Source organism: Setaria viridis, chromosome 6 (genome assembly GCF_005286985.2).
Source record: "Setaria viridis chromosome 6, Setaria_viridis_v4.0, whole genome shotgun sequence".
Taxonomy (NCBI): domain Eukaryota; kingdom Viridiplantae; phylum Streptophyta; class Magnoliopsida; order Poales; family Poaceae; genus Setaria; species Setaria viridis.
Window position 1 is genome coordinate 9832179 of NC_048268.2, and position 19375 is coordinate 9851553.

General features: G+C 44.7%; 1 pseudogene; it reads right to left on the reverse strand.

The window, feature by feature from the left end:
* The window catches only part of LOC117860113 (uncharacterized), a 106978-nt pseudogene that overhangs the window by 7878 nt on the left and 79725 nt on the right, over window positions 1-19375 (reverse strand).

Genomic DNA, 19375 nt, shown 5'->3' on the forward strand with positions numbered 1-19375 from the left:
TTAAACAGAAATATATATGACTCACTTTATGCTTGAACCAATGTACAAATTTAGCCTTGTGCCTTCTATCAACATTATGCGAGTTGGTGTTCCTCAATTCGTCCATGTGCTCACTGATGAAACAATAAATTTATGTCAGTTAGATAGTGAACACAATATAAAAGAACACATAGGATTACATGTAGCTTACTTTATCCATGGAGTGGCCTCATCACAGTTGGATATTATGTAGTGCCTTATCCTGCACAAGTCATCAGGAGAAGGTATCTCCATATTATGTCTATGACTACTTTTCTTTCTAGTGAAGTCCATGCTCGCAAATACACCTAGACCAGCAGGTGGTTCACTAACATTGCTCCTTTCATGACGCTCTGGCTGATTCAGCTTTGTACTAACACCTTCAAAGAACCGAGAACAGAATGTAAGGCACTTCTCCGAGATGTACCCCTCTGCTATTGAACCCTCTGGGCATGCTTTGTTCCTCACATAGTCTTTGAGGGTACATAGGCACCTCTCAACTGGATACATCCATCTATAGGAAACAGGGCCCCCGAGTTCAGCCTCCCAAGCAATATGAACTAGTAAGTGCATCATAATATCAAAAAATGCTAGAGGGAATATCATCTCAAACCGACAAAGAGTCTCTCCAATCGATTTGGTAAGTTCTTTCATCTTAGTTTCCTCAAGCTCCTTTGAACATACCGAACTAAAAACCTGCTGAGCTCGATAAATGGTATCACTACTTCTTCAGGCAATATTTGGCGCACCACCAAGGGTAAAAGTTTTTGTAATATAACATGGTAGTCATGACTTTTAAGTCCAGCAACCTTAAAAAACCATTGACATCAACACATCTCTTGATATTTGACGCACAAGCATCGGGCATCTTAACAGAATTTCCTTCTGATCATCACCTAACTTGTACAACGCTGGTGGCAAAGTGTATTTTCCTTTATTATTGAACAATAGATGTTGATCCTGCCTTATACCCAATTCTTGCATATCGAGTCTAGCCTTCTCACCATCCTTACTTTTACCAGCCAAATCAAGCATAGTCCCTAGCAAGCTCTCACATATATTCTTCTCAATATGCATCACATCGAGATTATGGCGTATAAATAGATAATCCCGGTAAGGAAGGTCAAAGAAAATACTCTTCTTCCTGCAGTTGTGCCATCTATTATCTTCATCACGTTGCTTCCTCTTCCTCAAAGTAGTCGCTCCAAAAGTGACTTTCTCGAAACTCTTGTACTGCTCCACTACTTGTGCACCACTGAGGGGCACTAGAGTCTCCCTCATTTCTACCTTGTTATTGAAGCTGACCTTGTTCCTCCACCACCTATGGTTCGTAGGCAAGAAACGACGATGGCCCATGTAGCAATGCTTTGAACCATATTTTAACCACAAGTAATCAGTATCCTTGTGACAATATGGACAAGCAAACCTGCCTTTTATGCTCCAACTAGACAACATCGCATATGCAAGAAAATCATTAATTGTCCAAAGTAGCATTGCACACAGAGTAAAATTTTCCTTTTTATCCGCATCCCAAGTATCAACTCCATTGTCCCATAGCTCTTTAAGCTCATCGATCAGAGGCTGCAAATATACATCAATGTTAATTCCTAGAGATTTACGCCTAGGAATTAGCATCGACATCATCCAATATGTTTGTTGAAGCACAACCAAGGAGGCAGGTTATAAGGAATTAGAATCACTGGCCATGTAGTGTAAGTCACATTCAACATCCCAAATGGATTGAAGCCATCCGATGCAAGTCCCACCCTAACATTATGTGGATCACTTGCAAATGCACTATACTTGGCATCTACGTGCCTCCATGCCTTTGAGTTAGCTGGGTGCCGCACTTTCCCATCTTTAACCAATTCTTCCTTGTGCCAACGCATATGCGCTGATGTGGTCTCGTTCATATATAATCTCTACAGTCAAGGAATAAGTGGAAAATACCTCAGTATCTTACGAGGTAAGAGCTTCTTCTTTACTCCACCAGTGCCATCACCACCACACTCTAAATATGTATCTTTCCACCTACTCTCCCCACATTTTGGACATGCGTTCAGCTTCTCGTACTCTTCTCCACGGAATAACACACAATCATTAACACAAGCATGAATCTTTTGGTAGTCCAAGCCAAGGTCTCGAACTACCTTTCAAACTTATCCAGGGTATCTGGCACACAATGGTCCTTGGGGAGCACATGGCAGAATAATAACAGTACTTGCTCTAGAGCATTGTTGCTAATACCGAACATGCACTTAATCTGATATAGCCTCACAATAAAAGATATTTGGGTAGCCTCCTTGCAACCTGGGTATAGTTCTTTCCTAGCTTCTTTCATTAAGTTGAAAAATTTTCTTGCTGACTCATTTGGCTCCTCAATATTACCACCTCTAATTTCACCATGTATGGCTCCACCAATTAGCGATGAAAGCAGTTTAGTGGATGAGACGCCATCACCATGATCACCTTCTTCACCTTAACAAACGTCCCGATCATCATCGTCCACAGCAATACATTTAGTAGATCTGCCAGTATGATGCTATTTTTTGTAATACGAATCAAACCCTCTGGTATTCAAGTGCAACTCAACAACTTCTTTATTTTGATATGCCATGCGACGACATCCTCTACATGGACAGGGTGCAGTCTGTCCTAGAAAGGTGCCATCAAAGGTATCTTCAATGAATTTAGCAACTCCGTGTTGCCACACAGCATCTGTATGTGACAATTCCATCCAACTATGATCCTCATGATCATGTGCCATATTGCAAAAAATCCAACTAATAATTTAAGCACATGTTTGCACTACTATACAACTCTTGAATAACCTGCATAAAATATAGGTTCCTCTATCAGTATTCTTACTATCAACAAGTATTATAAAAACTGAATGACTATATATACTAATTGAAGAACTCAAGTTTATCAGCATGCACATTAATTGCGATAGGTCTGGATCGATTTTATACCTTGCATTGAGAGGATGGAATCGGACAACGGCTGTGTCATCCCGCGTCGAGAGATCGTGGAGGATAAACAAGGGGACTCTTCCTTGGCACTCGGCAACTCGCGCGCTAGGGAAGACGACGGCAGGCGGCGATCGCGTGATGAAGGCAGCATGATGCGAAGAAGGGGAGGAGTCTTGCGAAGAAGGAGGGCAGGCAACGAGATCGTAAAGGACTAACAAGGGGACTCTTCCTTGGCACTCGGCAACTCACGTGCTAGGGAAGACGACGGCAGGCGGCGATCGCGCGACGAAGGTAGCATCACGCGAAGAAGGAGAGGAGTCGTGCGAAGAAGGAGGGCAGGCGACGAGATCGTAAAGGACTAACAAGGGGACTCTTCCTTGGCACTCGGCAACTCGTGCGCTAGGGAAGATGACGGCAGGTGTCGATCATGCAACGAAGGCAGCATCACGCGAAGAAGCGGAGGAGTCGTGCGAAGGAGGAGGGGAGGCAACTCTAGGAGATAGATCAGGATTAGACCTCTCAGCACGTGAAAGAAAGGCCTGCCATATGTGTGGGCCAAAATAAAGGCCCACCAACATAACCAAGCTGGCGACACCCACAAACTCATCTATTGCAACCATGCGTTCCCCTACATTGCAATGACTATATATTATTGCAATAGCTAGCACCTTCTGTCTACCAACAATTCGAGTGTTTGTTGTCATAACCAAGATTACTTTTACAACAATACCATTTTCGTTGCTATATCTAATACTAGCTGCAACGATTCATATTAGTGTTGCACTATCTAAGACTCATTTGCAACATTTTCTATTTTCATTGCTACAACCAAGATTTCTTTTGCAACAACACCATTTTCGTTGTAATAACCAAGATTTCATTTGCAACAACACTGTGTTCGTTGCTATATCTAAGACTTTTTTGCAATGCACGATGGTACTTATCACAACGTGTTATAATCGTTGCAATATGGACAACTATTGCCACCACTATAAAATAGCGTGGCAATAACGTCGCTGCAATTACAACCAACATATATTCATTGCGATATAGCGTACCTATTGCAACCACTAAAATTGTACTCACAACACTACAAAAACGGTGGCAATATGGCACCCTATTACAACCAACAAGGACTCTTGTCGTAATAATCCCTATGTATTGCAATGAAAATCGTCTGTTGCCAAAAAAAAACCGTGGCATTAGTGACAAAACCTTGTAGTGGTCATCACCCATCACTCGTCGTTGCGACCAAGAGGTGAAAGTGTCAATGTGAAGATGTGTAATCCAGGCCCCCATCTTCCCCTAGTTTGAGGGCCGTACCATGGTCTTGTGCTCCTCCATATATGGAGCCACCAGGGATGATTGTTGTAGGACCGTGAAGTCTGCTTTACAAAATGTACTCTCATCAATGTCCATCCGAGCTTTCCTCCCTAGTGTGCCCTTTCGCTTGAGTTTCCCTTCATGGCGTGATCCAGGGACTCAAATAGAACTCAAGTCGTCAATAAAGTCAACACAAAACTCAATGACCTCCTCTGTTCCATATCCCTTTGCGATGCTTCCTTCTGGACTGGTACGATTATGAACATACTTCTTCAGAACTGACATAAACCTCTCAAAAGGGAACATATTGTGTAGAAATACAGGACCGAGAATAAAAATCTCTTCAACAAGGTGGAGTAGAAGGTGGGTCATGATATTAAAGAAGGAAAGTGGAAAGACCGTCTCAAAGCTGACAAGGCATTGCACCACATCAATCTGCAGCTTTAGTAGATTGTTTGGATGGATTGCCTTGTGAGAAATCATGTTGTGGAATGCACATAGCTTCACGATTGCCATTCTCACATTCTCTGGTAGAATACCCCTCAGTGCAACAGGCAGCAATTATGTCATCAGGACGTGACAGTCATGGGCCTTTAGATTTATGAATTTTTTCTCTTTAATATTTATTATTCCCTGTATATTCAAGGAGTAGGCTGATGGGACCTTTATACTATTCAAGCAATCAAACATGTTTTCCTTCTCTTCCTTGCTATGAGTGTAACTGGCAAGATGCAAGTAATGTCCATCATCTCTCTTTTCTGGATGTAAGCCATCTTGTTGTTTCATATGTTTCAGGTCTCGATGTGCTTCAATTGTATCCTTTGCCTTTCCACATGTACCTAGGAAGACAAGCATGTTCGCGGAAAGATTTTTTGTCAGGTGCATCGCATCGATTGCATTACAAACCTCAAGGACTTCCCAATAAGGTAGCTCCCAAAATATAGACTTCTTCTTCCACATGGGTGCATGTCCGTCCTCATCGTTTGGAACTGGTTGGCTACTAGAGCCATTGCCAAATACTACCCTCACATCCTTTATCATAGAAAATACACGTTTACTATTACGGTGAACGGGCTTAGTACGTTTTTCTTCCTCCCCTTCGAAATGCTTCCCTTTCTTTCTTAACTGGTACCTTAGAAGGAAGAAATCGACGATGACACATATACACAACCTTCCTCTAATGTTTCAAATACATGCTGCAAGTATCATCTAAACAGTGCGTGCAGGTGTTCTTATTTCTTAACGTTCATGAATAAATTCGCAAGTGCACAGATATACCATTATAGCACTTCACCTGGAGAGTATTTAGGGTATCGCTATAATATTTTTCCAAAGGAACATATGTGTAAAAGTCTCCTAGCTAGTTCGTCCAAGGACAACAAGAGTTAGGTAGGTGAGGATAGAGAGGATTCCTATGGCTTTAGGGTCTTAGGATCAGATAAACTCAACCTCTATTGCTTACTTCAGGCACCAACCTACACCTGGTTTGCCATGTGTGTCCGGGTATTAGCTCTACGTCGAACCTAAACATGGAGGGATACAAGAGACGAACAAGACTGTCACCACTTGCAGCCTACCTCTCAGACCGTGGGGGAAGGTAGCAAACAAAGGCAACCTGAAGCCTAGACACAACGTCTATGGTATCGATTACTACTCTAGCTCAGGCCACACTCCGTCTTAGACTCAAGTCCTTAAGCTACAGCACCCGTTACAAGAACGAACGATGAACCCGCAAGCAGAAAAAGGATAGAACCTATCTTATTAAGAGATATTTAAGAAGTTGATGGTCAGATATGATATTTAAGGAGCGTCAACAACACCCCCACATTTAGCCCTTTGCTCATCCTCGAGTGAAGGTTGAAGGACTAAGGTGGAACATCTCCTCGTTTGGTATGATACCTGCATATAAGTTATTCCAAGCCTCACCTGTGCTTGTGAACTTTGAAGTGTCTACTATGCCATCTTGGGTGGTTGAGGAATGGAATGGATTAAAATCAAGTCACCTTTACCTCTCCTGCTCAGATAACTTGGGTTTTTGAAAGATTTTCAGACTATAACATAGCCTTGCTCCTCATATGATTCTCTCAAACCACTCAATGTGTATGGTTCCTTACCAAGGCTTTGATTTGCCTCTTTTCTTCCTACTTCTAATAAGGCTTTTTGTAGAGCTGAGGGTAGGGGATGAAAAAAAAGCATACTTGTATTACATATTTTGCAAAGTCAAAAACTAGATCCAAGGAGAAAACAAGTCATACAATCAGATCAAGATTGAACCTCATCCCACACACGTACACCTTCTTCCTTCCATAACACTAAAAGTTCATCAACCAATGGTCTTAGGTAAACATCAATGTCTTTGCCAGGTTATTTTGAGCCTTGGATAATTACTGGCATCATAATGAACTTCCGCTTCATGTACATCCGGGGCGGAAGGTTGAACATACATAAGGTCACAGGCCAAGTGCTAGGACCACTACTAAACTCATCAAATGGATTGAATCCATCTGTACTTAAACCAAACCATATGTTCCTTGCATCCTTTTAAGACTCCAAAAATTCTCTGTCAACTGTTTTCCACTCAAACCCATTAGCGGGGTGTCTGATCATTTCATCTTGCTTACGTTGTTCTTTGTGCCAACACATCAACTTTGCATGTTCCTTGTTTTGAAACAAATGCTTCAAGCAAGGTACTACAGGGAAATATCACATTACCTTTCCAAGAACTTTCTTCTTGCTAGCCTGCCCCTCAACATCACAGGGTCATCTTGCCTAATCTTATTGTTGGGGAAACCACCTTCAGAATCTCCTTCGGAGGGAGAAGTCCTCTCATCACTAACCATGATGGCTTGTTTGATTGTGGCAAACTTTGAGTGCAGGGTCGGGGAGGACAAAAACAAGGATCCTTAGGTGTAAGAAGGGTTCTTCGGGACACAACGGTGGCGGGATGGCCCTCAGGACTTCTTCGATGGAAGCTGCTGCATTTGGCCCATTTTCAGCACTGGTTGTCCAAAGAAGGAAGAGCAAGGCTACCCGACAGAAAAGCCTTTGACCTCCGAAGGAGCCAAGCGCGCATTGGAAGAGCACATTGGCCACCTTGTGGAATGAAGGAGCTGTACGAGGAGTCAGCTGGAGGAGTCCGTACGAAGGCCGTATTCCTTGTTGTACCCCGGAATATTCCTCAAATCTAGCTGTTGGGTAATGGTATTTTGTAATTATACTTTGTGGCGGTTGATCTCCTTATAAATAGAGGCGCCACTATAACTGATGGGACGGTTGGTCCGAAGTAAATGAAAGTTAAGGCCATTTATTGTATTTCTTTATATTTCTGTTGACGCCACATTTTGACATGAGTAAAATCAGCGTTATGAAAAGAAGAGATTGGAAGATGCGGCGAGAAACAAGGGCGATGATGGGAAATCGGCCGATTGGTGGTACAGTCAAGGATCGGCCAATTGATGCTACAGTCGAGGATCGGCCGATTGATCCTTGGAGTTCCGCCTCGCCCGACCCTGAAGCTTGGGATCGGACGCGCCCGACCTTCCAAGGGAAAATCTCTACCTCGCCCGACCCCTGGGGTTTGGGATCGGACGCGCCCGACCCTCCAAGGGAGGATCTCCGCCTCGCCCGACCCCTGGGGTTTGGGATTGGACGCGCCCGATCCTCCAAGGGAGGATCTCCGCCTCGCCCGACCCCTGGGGTTTGGGATCGGACGCGCCCGACCCTCCAAGGGAGGATCTCCGCTTCTTCCGACCTTAGTCCCCGGGGTCGGGATGAGTCTGAGCCCTCGATGTATGGGTCCTCATCGGTTACCCCCTTGCCAAAGAGGTGATCGGCCGATTAGGAAGTTGGAATAGTTGGGCCAGTGTGGGCTTAAAGAGGATTATAAAGATGAGGAAGAGGTCAGCCCATGAAGCGCGTGAAAATAGTACGAATCGTACTTGTAAATATTCGTTTTCTGTTTAAATTTAGGGATAGAGTTCTAGTCGGATAAGAAGTTTTTCTGTTTGAATTTAGGGATAGAGTTCTAGTCGGATAAGAAGTCGTTTGTAACAGGCTATAAATAGCCACCCGTGTAGATCTATAAACACAATAAACTCAACACAACAAACTACTTTTTCCTCGTACTTACTTTCAAGCAGGCGACTTCGCCAACACTTTTTCTCCTTTTCCACGAGTTCGTATGGGTTGGCGGGGCTGCATCAACTTGACCTCCGGCCGATCTTGTAAGTTCCGTTTATCGAGTAATTTCTAAGCTTTAACTTCGGGCGCATCGCTGTCGTTTCGTTTAGATTTATTCATCATTTATCGATACTTACTAGAATTCTAGGTTTTACCTGTTGTTCTAGTTTTATCACTAGTTATCCAGCTAGGAATCGATGCTTTCGGCTTTTCTTGTACTTTGCTGTTTAATCTACCTATTTCATGCATAGCCGATTAGATCTGTTCCTAGTGTTGCTACTCTAGCGTTGTTTAGATTACTCTAGGGCCCCGTTTGGGTCCAAGGAATTGGAATCTATTTAATGGAGTAGGCTAATTTATGTTGGAATGTGGCATTCCACAACTTTCCAAAGTTTAGATATAAGCCTATCTTATATTTATGGGGTGGGAGATGGAAATTGATTCTATAGATTATGGTTATTAGATGGAATTCAATTCTTATAGCACGCTCTTAGACTCGCTTCTCTATAGTAGAAGTGCAGCATACAAGTATCTCTCCCATATCACCAACTATAATATACAACTATATTCCACATACAATTATATTAGCTTAATTAATTTGTGTCTAAATTATGATTATTAGGATGGAATTCAATTCCAATGATCCAAACGGGGCCTAGTAGTTTTCTTCATAAACGTTGCCTGGTAATCGGTTGCACCATAGCCAATTTCCTTATTACTGCAAATCGGCCGATTCGCTGATAAGCTTTCTCAAGATCGGAATCTTAGCCGATCGCAACCCCAGGCAACTGACACGTTTATTTCCTTGCCAATCAACAGGTCAGATTGGCTGGCACGCCGCGCGAACCGCACCAGGGCAATCATCCGAACAGGAGCTAAGCAGATTCTCCTGGGTCGTGTGTCCGACGCTGGGAATTCGATCAGTGATTTCTAGCGCCAACACACTTTTGGCACGCCCGGTGGGACCAATACAACCGCCACCATGTCGAAAGCTGCTGAAGTCTCCGAAGATAACGTTATCGAAGTGACAGAGGCAGATCTCAAGGATGACCAGAAGGAAGAACTAGAGAGGCAGATGGCATACTACCGGAAGACATGTCTGCAGTCCTTCAGTCATACCAGGAGCAGGGAGACTATCAAAAATGGTCCGTTTCCAACTCCCCGCCAGATCACAATCACCGAGGACTCGGACAAGATGTCCGAGATGGTTCAACAATCCGTTTATCACGCTTTCATCGATCAATCCCCGGTGCTTGCTAATACGGTGTACAATGTCGTCATCAGCTCCTTGGCTAGCAGTGTATCTCAAGGGTACCAGGGGCCGGCATATGCTCCGCCGATTATGGCTCCGAACAAGAGTTATCCGAATTCGGCTTCTCAGCCGATCCAATTTCTAGGTGGGGGTTCTGGCGCTTCCTCATCATCGATCCCTATGGGGTTTAATGGCACGCAACACCTCCAGCCACGTCCCATTCAGTTGTCCTCTGCGCAATTTCCTCCGGTTAATCCAGCGCCTTGGGGGGCACCATCAGTGACAGCCATCCAGGATCAATCGGCCAACCATGGAAGTCCCCAATTCCAGGCGTCTTTCCAGGCAGCCGCTCGACCAACCATGCCACAGTACCAGCCTGTCACACTAGAGATGAGCAAAGCAGCAGAGCTCATACTATATGATGAAACAAGCGGTTCGTTCAAACAGCCGACCCTGAATACGCAGCCGGCTATGACACATCAAATGCCACATGCTTTCACTTAGCATCAAGTCATCCCGCCGCCAATATACCAGCACGTACCAGTACCTCAGCCGACGGTTTACCAGCAACAGCCGGACTGGTCGGCACGTATAGCAGAAGTGATTCAGGAACAATTTGGCTTGAAGCCGAAGGTGCAGACCTACACCTACAGGACACCATACCCGTCTACATACGACTTACTGCCGTTTCCCCATCGGTATAAAGTTCCTGATTTCACCAAGTTTTCGGGGCTGGACGACACCTCAACCGTAGAACACGTGAACAGATTCATCATCCAATGCGGAGAGGCAGCGGCGCAGGATGCTCTACGGGTGCAACTTTTCTCATCATCCTTGTCTGGGTTGGCCTTCCAGTGGTTCACAACCTTACCGCCCAACTCGATAACTACATGGGCCGATCTGGAAAGGCAATTTCATAAGTACTTTTACGCCGGGGTTCATGAGATGAAGCTGTCCGATTTGACCAGCCTCAGGTAGTGAAGCGACGAGCCGATATCCTCATATGTGCAGAGATTCAGGGAAATCAGAAATAAGTGCTACTCCTTGGCCCTAACTGATGCACAGTTGGCTGATATAGCCTTTCAAGGTCTCCTACCTCACATCAAAGAAAAATACGCCTCACAGGAGTTTGAGAGCTTGAGCCAAATCGTCCACCGATTGTCTGGTCAAGAGGTGCGTTCTTTCGATCCACGAAGAAACTTCCAGAAGAAGGTGGCATACTTAGAAGAGGTTGAGACCGAAGAAGATACAGAAATCGGCCTTGCGGAATGGATTAAAGGGAAGAAGCCGATATCATGTCCGTTCGGCAAGAAGGAGCCGGAAACATTCGGATTTGACACGTCAAAAGCCGATAAAATCTTCGACCTCCTCCTCCAAGAAGGACAGATCAAGCTCTCGCCATACCATACGATTCCTTCTGCCGAACAGCTCAAGAAGATGTATTATTGCAAGTGGCACAACGCTACCTCCCATGACACTAATGAATGCAAAATCTTTCGGTAGCAGATACAGTCGGCCATTGAGCAGGGCAGACTCAAATTTGAAGTGCCAACAAAACCAGCCAAGCCGATGAAGATCGACCAGCACCCCTTCCCCACCAACATGGTTGACACGGGAAAGAATTCGCTCCAAACCAAGGTGCTGACATCCGAATCGGCTAAAAAGAGCGGCGCAGTAGACCCCAGAAATCAAGCAGTGCCTGAAGACGTCAAGGGGAAACGGCGGATGGAGGACGACGATGACGGATAAGGGGGACCACGCATTACTTCCCAATTCCTGCTCAACAAATATCAGCGACAACATGAACGATCAACATCACGGGAAGAAGCAACGCGGCGACATGAAGATCACTGGCGATGCCTGTTCTTCATCCACTGTTGGGAAAGCAACCTCAGGTTGCCTTCGGCCGATAATTGCCCGGAGTGCAACGGCCCATATCGTAACAATCGGCCGTTCAGTAGGTCTCGCTCCAGAGATGGAAGACCAGAGCCGATCAGCAGGAACTGGCGCGACCAAGATGACCGGCGCCCTCCAGTACGTGATCGGCTGGGGGCAGAAGTGACCGATATGACCGGTCGGAAGGTAGGCGCGATGATGGGCCGGGGGGCAGATTTGATCGACATGATCGGCCAGAAAACAGGGTCAGCGTCCACAGGCGACTTGAAGAGATGGCCGATGCTCGGACATCGGACGAGGACCCTTTAGGACGTGGACCGGAATGGGAATGTGCTAGACCACAAACCAAACCGGTGAACCCCAGGTGGTGCCCCGATGGATTGACCAAGTCTCAAAAACGAAGAATCAACCATCTTCGCCAGTGGGAACAGCAGGAGGAAGAACAACAGTACACGATGAACGAGAAGAAAGAAAGGTCTCAAGTATGGCGCCCCAAAAGAAACGACAGAGGAAGCGACGAATCGGCAGGCGACGAATCGGCAGCCGACATCGGCATGGTTTTCATACTGCCGATGGAGTTCATGACTCCTGCCGACCGACAGGACATGTCGGCAATGGAAGAGCAGATGGCGCAATTGGCTTTGGAGCCAATGACAGCCACATTCTAGAAGCCCGAAGACGACAAACGGCAACACCTGAAAGCTTTGTTTCTTAAAGGGCATGTCAACGGCCGACCCCTCACTAGATTACTGGTAGACGGAGGGGCTGCAGTCAACATCATGCCATACGCCGTGTTCCGGAAGCTTGGGAAGAGCGATGATGACCTGACCAAGATAGATATGATGCTCAAGGACTTTGAGGGCAACGTATCTCCCGCTCGCGGCGCTCTCTACGTCGACCTCACCATCGGCAGTAAGACCCTCCCTACTACTTTCTTTATTATTAGTGGCAAGGGGTCCTACAACATGCTTCTCGGCCGAGACTGGATACATGCAAATTGTTGTATTCCATCTACAATGCATCAGTGTCTCGTACAATGGGTCAGCGACAACATCGAGGTGGTCACCGCCGATTCCGCATACAGCATCGCGACAGCCAACACACAGCAGTGGAGCTGCGAAACCGTCAAGTGCATATCCGGGAGAGTATGGGATACTGACTTCTTGAAGGTGTCCGATTTTGGCCTACAGCCGATCCGAGCAGTCGGCTCCAAAGACTCAGACTAAAATGGATCAGTTTGCTCGAGAAGATGGGAAGCTGGGACACGGATTCACGTCGACCGATTCATTAGAGATGATAGACTTAGGCGATGGCACCAAACCAAGGCTGACATATATTAGTGCAAATTTAGATCCGGAATACAAATGTAAACTGACAAGTTTGTTAAGAGAATTTAAGGATTGCTTTGCTTAGGAGTATCATGAGATGCCCGGATTAGACCGATCTATCGTTGAGCATCGGCTACCCATAAAACTAGGGTATCGGCCGTATCAACAGCCTGCACGGCGGTGCAATCCTAAAATCCTACCAGATATAAAAGCCGAAATAACGCGGCTAATCGAAGCAAAATTTATTCGGCAATGCCGTTATGCCGAATGGATCTCCAACATTGTACCAGTATACAAGAAGAACGGAAAGCTACGCGTATGCGTCAATTTCAGGAACCTCAATCAGGCCACACCAATGGACGGATACCCCATGCCGACGGCCGATGTGCTCATAGAGGCCGCCGTGGGACACAAGGTTATTAGTTTCATGGATGGCAACGCTGGGTACAATCAGATACTTATGGCCGAAGAAGACATACCCAAAACGGCCTTCAGATGCCCAGGTCACCTTGGTTTATTCGAGTGGGTGGTAATGACTTTCGGCTTGAAAAACGCCGGTGCCACGTATCAGAGAGCCATGAACTACATATTTCACAAACTTATCGGCATACTAGTAGAAATCTACGTCGACGACGTCGTAGTCAAGTCAAAAGGACACCAGGAGCATCTGGCCGATTTACGACGGGTGTTGGAATGCACTAAGAAACATGGGCTGAAGATGAACCCGAATAAGTGTGCCTTCGGCGTATCCGCCGGACAATTCTTAGGATTCATGGTGCACGAGCGGGGAATAGAAATCAATCAGAAGACCATAGCGGCCATCAACAAAATCGTGGCCCCACAGAATAAAACCGAGCTGCAATCTCTAATCGGCAAGGTGAATTTCATCAGGAGGTTCATATCTAATCTATCTGGGCGAATCCAAGCCTTTACATTGTTATTAAACTTGAAGCCCCACCAGGAGTTCATATGGGGGGAAGAGCAACGCAAGGCTTTGGAAGATATCAAGCAGTACTTGGTCTCACCACCGGTATTGGTCCCTCCTCAAACTGGTAAGCCGTTTAAACTATATTTGTCAGCCGATGAAAAAGCTATTGGGTCGGCTCTGGTCCAGGAGTTCGAGGGAAAGGAACGAGTAATCTATTATGTCAGTAGAAGACTTCTGGACGCTGAAACAAGGTATCCTCCAGTGGAGCGGTTGTGCCTATGCCTTTACTTCTCATGCACCAAACTCAGGCACTATTTGCTGTCGGCGGAATCTGTGGTCGTGTGCAAGGATGACGTGGTAAAATACATGCTGTCACTGCCGATTTTGAAAGGACGGATCGGCAAATGGATCTTGGCTTTGTCGGAGTTTGACCTTCAATATGAATCGGCAAAAGCCGTTAAGGGTCAGGTCATGGTTGATTTCGTTGCCCAGCACTGTGGGCCAAAGACTACCTTCGTGGAACCGGTACCGTGGACCTTATACTTTGATGGATCGTCATGTGGGGTCGAATCAGGAATCGGCATCGTCCTCATATCGCCTCGGGGGGCAAGCTATGATTTTTCTCTGCCGATAGAAGCATCCGCCACTAACAATCAAGCAGAATACCGAGCTGTACTGAAGGGATTACAATTGCTAAGAGAAGTCAAGGCCGATTCTATCAAAGTTTTTGGGGATTCCATGCTTATCGTGGATCAAATAACAGGGAAGTCCGAATACAAGGACGATATGCTGAGGATTTATTACGAAGATTGCCTGCAGCTTCTGAAAGAATTCAAGTCGGCAGTTATTGAACACATCCCAAGGAATCACAACGAGGATGCCAACAAGCTCGCTCAACACGCATCTGGGTATCGGCCGATTCAAGGCGCTATGGCTCTAGAGCTCGCGGCCAATGACTGGCAAAAAGAGATTACCGATTACCTGAAAGATCCATCTAAGAAAGTGGATCGGCGGGTTCGCTTCCATGCTACCAAGTACGTGTTACTGGAAGATGACTTGTTCTATCGAACAATCGATGGCATCCTACTCAAGTGTCTGGGAATGGAGGAGGCTAAGACTCTGATGGGAGAAATCCATGAAGGGGTGTGTGGAGCCCACCTATCGGCACATAAGATGAAATGGATGATTAGGAATAATGGGTATTACTGGCCGACGATCCTCAAAGATTGCTTCAAATATTATAAAGGATGCCAGGATTGTCAGAAATACGGGAATGTCCAGCGTGCACCCGCATCAGCCATGAATCCCATTATCAAACCATGGCCGTTCAGAGGATGGGGAATAGACCTCATCGGCCAAAATTATCCTCCGTCAAGCAAAGGGCACAAGTTCATTCTGGTGGCCACTGATTATTTCACCAAATGGGTGGAGGCAATTCCGTTAAGGGCCGTAACATCGGCCGCCATGGTTGACTTTGTAAGGGACCATATCATCTACCGCTTCGGCATCCCCCAGACTATCACAACCGATCAAGGGATGATGTTTACGTCAGGAGAATTCGAGGAGTTCACGGCCGATATGGGAATCAAATTGTTAAACTCCTCTCCGTATTATGCCTAGGCTAACGGCCAGGCCGAGTCCTCCAACAAAGGGATAATAAAGTTAATCAAGAGGAAGATAGAGGAGCAGCCAAAAAAAGTGGCATCTATGTCTGACTGAAGCCCTATGGGCATACAGGATGGCTTGCCATGGGGCCACCAAGTTGTCCCCTTATCAGTTGGTGTACGGACACGATGCAGTACTACCATGGGAATTGAGGGCGGGGTCGAGACGCACTTCGCTCCAGGACCAGTTGACGGCCGACGACTACTCCTCGCTCATGAAAAGGGAACTTGACGACTTGGCTGGCCAACGATTGAGAGCTTTGATAAGCATCGAAGAAAACAAGAAGAAAGTGGCCAGGTGGTATGATAAGAAGGTTAAAGTCAAACAATTCTCTCCGGGGGACCTGGTTTGGAAGTTAGTATTGCCGATTGGGTCGAAAGATCCTAAATTCAGTAAGTGGTCCCCTACATGGGAAGGGCCGTATAAAATCGGCAGATGTGCTCCAGGAAACGCTTATATTCTGGAAACGATCGAAGGAGAAGAGTTTACTAGGGCTCTGAACGGAAGATACTTGAAAAGGTACTACCCTAGTATATGGGTCGGAGCATAAAGGATCGACCACGATGAACAACACACAGCCGATACAAAAAAGTTTGGCTAGACAAAACACGTAATCATCCAAATCGGTCGATATATTTCATTCGGTACGGACGGTGGGTTACACGGCCAACAAGGTACAAGTCGCCCTTAGAACAAAAAATAATTAATCACGCTTTTTCTTACGCTCTCGCTCAGCCCGACCTAGTTCTATCAGAAGACGGATGTACTCTTCTTCTATCTCTTTCACCGCAGCCTCCGCTTCGACTTGACGGGGAAGAGGGTGGCTCCAGTCTATTGCCGGGCGTGATGTTCCTGTTGCTGCATCTTCAAGGACGATTTGTTGAGGAAGCAGATGACTTCCATCGGCTTGAGGTTGCCGGCGGACGTTGCCGTCCAGAAAATCCCAGATCCGTCGGATGTCAGCAGGGACATGCTCTTGGAGTTCATCACGATGAGCCCTGATTAAGTCCTTGTCTTCTTGCGGCAACGGTTCGTCGGAATGCATGAGTTCGATGGCTCGTTTGAGTTCAGGGCTAAGGCGCCGTGGCTGTGGAAAGCAACGATCAAAAAGGTGATTCCCTTCAAAAGATCTAAACTAAGAAAAAGGATGAAGGCAAAACTTTCACCTGATTAACAGAAGAAGAGGAAGTGGATGAAGAAGACATGACTGAAAAGTGCGCCGACGAAAACGAGGCATGGATCATCTGGATATTTTTGAATAAAACGAGACATTTTGGAATCAAAAGTCAAGGAAAAGATTCCAAGGTACCATTTATTTCAAAAGCAACGAGAGGTACAATGGGGAAGATGGATATACTGAAAATAAAGTTAAGGAAGAGATAGGTTTACAAGGATAAGTATGTAAGGAAAACATTAAGGAGATAAATGAACAGGGGATGAGAGAGCAGCAATATCACTAAGAAATCAAGGAGGTGTATTGCATCAAACAGGTAAGATCATTCATCAAGAAGGAGATGCATGATCAAGATCAAGCAGTGATCAAGGAGAGAGGAAATAAATAGACAAGGATTGAAGGTCTAACATTTCCAAGACAAGAAGTGCAAATGAAAAGAGCTCAAGTTATCAAGGAGGATTTGAGAAAAGAAAATGATCAAGGAGTGAGAATATTTTTCAGAAAGGTCAAGGATAAGGCAGGAATTGTTTATATAGTAAAACAAACCTTAGAAAATGACCATTGCTATCTAGGCTTACGTCCTACAGTCGATACGGCTCTGATACCACTTCTGTCACACCCGGTTTTAAAGGCAAAACCGAATGCTACCTATATGTATGCCAGGATCAAGTTTCATACATATAGTGACATCATAAGTGAATAACAGCAACAGTATCACGTAAAAAGATACAAATAAAGACTTACGAAACCATCAGAGATATACAGCTTAATTATGGAAACGGAGGCTCCAAACTTCACAGGCAATCGACTGGGGGTTGCGTACGCCTAGGACTCAGCACCATCTTCACAACAACTTCATAGCAGCTTCTTCTTCTGAGCAACGTTTTTATAGCAAGGGTGAGCACTTGTCGTACTCAGCAAGTGTGAGGAGAATATGAATGCAAGGGTTAAACAAGGAAAGGCTGACTGGTTGACTGCATTAAGCATTTTTAGTTGGTCAAATTTTATTAGCACCTGATTACTAAGGTATAAGTATATACCAACCCACAATTAATATAAACATAAATATAAGCCATAAGCATATGGCACAACCATAACCATAGCATAAACTACAATTTAAATCCATCTTCAAGTATATTAATCATGTGAGGGTCCAGGCTGCTCTTAACCGTGAGCACGGCTGATCGATCAGTTTTACACTCTGCAGAGGTCGTACATCTTTACCCACAAGTCGCGTAAAAGCTCAAAAGAACTTTAGACCCAACCACGCTTGTGCTGATCAGGCACAATACCACACTTCCGAGGTGTGATTGCATAGGGACGCTACGAGGCCTTTACAAAGATTCATTAGTCAGTGGTAACCCGCTAAGGTTTCGGTGTCTGGCGTGCACCACCCATCCCAGGTAAAATGCAACGACTCAGTCCCCCCTCTTGCCTCATCACGAGTAAGGTCACCCCAGACTAAGGTTTCTAATTAATCAGCCAAGACCAGAGCCATTTAGTCTTGTGGTAGCACTGTTTTCCTGGGTGGTTCTCCATGTTCCAATTAAATATTGTAATCTTGTATTAACAAAAGGTGTAGCATAAATAAAATAAGTTCATCATCTTTGTTCATTAGAACCACCGTAACCCAAGTATAGCAGCTAAGCATAGCTACCCAACAGAAAAGTAAACCCAGGTTGGCAAGGAATAATCACAAAAACTAGGCAAACCTTAATAAGACCCATCAAATTTAATGCAAGCATATGCAATAGTGATTAAACAAAGTTATTAGGACAAAAGCACAAGGACACACTTGCCTTTCTCCAGCGACAAGTTACTTCTTACTGCTCTTCGGCTCTTGCTCTCTTGAAACTCTTAATCTTCAAAGCTTTCGAACAGTGATCCTTCTACTCGAAGCAAACATCGGCACAAACATGCAAGCAACAAACAAGTACAACTAAGAGCAGTACGCCAAAATAAAAGACAGGCTTTAAAAGAGCGTACTAACGACAAGGCTCGATCTAAGGTCACGCGAACGTAAGGAACGCTTAAAACGGAACTATGGTGGAAAAGATAAAGCTATCGAGAGTTTTGAGTTATAAAAGAAAAATAAGAGCTACAAGCTTTATTTATTTTAGTTGAGAAAAGCAATGTAAAGATATTTCAGAGAAATATCCTTAGTTAGAATTAATCAAGTCATATTTATATTTTCATGAGAAAAGACGGTGTAAAGCTTACTCCAATTTTATTTATAAATATTTGAGTACAATTTATGCAAATTAAACATTTAATTTCAAAAATAAGATACATGTAGACATCTAAGCGTATAGCTTTACATCTCGAGTTCAACTAAGTAGATTAAATTAAAAACACATTCATATTTATGTTAGCCAAATTAATATTTAATTATGAAAACTCGAGATATAACCTATACAGATTTTATTTAGAAAACAAATTGAATAGACATTAATCAAATTGAATTTAATTTATGAAACGCCGAGGTATAACTCTAAGTGGCTTTTAATTGGAAGAATTATTTAGATAGGTATTAACCAAATTAACTTTAGTTTATGAAAAACCGATATATAACCTAATTGGCTTTTATTTAGAAGAGGGTATGAAGTAGGCATTAATCAAATTAACAATTATTATGAAAAA